Here is an 867-nt window from a genome sequence, read left to right on the forward strand (position 1 = left end):
AGGGCACAGGCTGGGTTGAGGGACCCCCCAAGTGCACAAACTTTTGTGCACTGGGCCTCTAGTCTGTATAATAAAAGCCCAGCAATCGTTATGGTGGAACGACCAGAACAACCAGTTGCTATGATGCACAGTGACCACCAGGGAACAGATGCTCAATGCAGGAGCTGCCCCCTGGTGGTCAGTGCACTCCCTCAGGGGGAGCACCGCTTAGTCAGAAGCTGGGCTCATGGCTGGTGAGCACAGTGGCAGTGGCGGGAACCTCTCCTGCCTCTGCTGCAGCACTAAGGAGCTGCGAGCCAAGCAGTAAGGAGCGAGCAGGCAGGCAGTTAGGAGCGAGGGGTCCCAGGTTGCGAGAGAGATGTCTGACTTCTGCTTTAGGCCCAATCGGGCCTAAACTGACAGTTGGAAATTCCCCGAGGGGTCCTGTATTGCAAGAGGGTGCAGGCTGGGCTGAGGCCCCCACCTCCACACAGATTTCATGCATCGGGCCTCTAGTAGAACAATTTTTCAGGGTTGGATTTGTTTAGAATATATTAGAAAGAAAGGGTCATTCTCACTTCTGCAGCACATATACTAAAATTGGAATGATACAAAGAAGATTAGCATGGTCCCTGTGCAAGGATGACACACAAATTCGTGAAGCGTTCCATAGTTTGCGTTGTGCCTGGATGGGACTGGGAAGGACTATGAGTCAAAACACAACCAATGAGTGGCACTCAGCAGAATTGTGACCTTTGCATTATAAAGATCTTTGTGTAAGGCCAAAAAAAGGAAGGAAGAAAGAAGGAAGGGAGGACCCAATTTATTCAATATCAAAGTATAATTCAATGAAAGAATCAATATTTCCAAGGTTGCCTTTTGAGGTCT

General features: G+C 49.3%; 1 non-coding gene across 1 annotated transcript; it reads left to right on the forward strand.

The window, feature by feature from the left end:
- Positions 1–549: 549 nt before the first annotated feature.
- LOC132240321 (U6 spliceosomal RNA) lies at positions 550–656 on the forward strand. The gene has a single exon (XR_009454251.1). It is a non-coding gene; the product is annotated as a U6 spliceosomal RNA (small nuclear RNA).
- Positions 657–867: the final 211 nt, after the last annotated feature.

Source organism: Myotis daubentonii, chromosome 8 (assembly GCF_963259705.1).
Source record: "Myotis daubentonii chromosome 8, mMyoDau2.1, whole genome shotgun sequence".
Classification (NCBI taxonomy): domain Eukaryota; kingdom Metazoa; phylum Chordata; class Mammalia; order Chiroptera; family Vespertilionidae; genus Myotis; species Myotis daubentonii.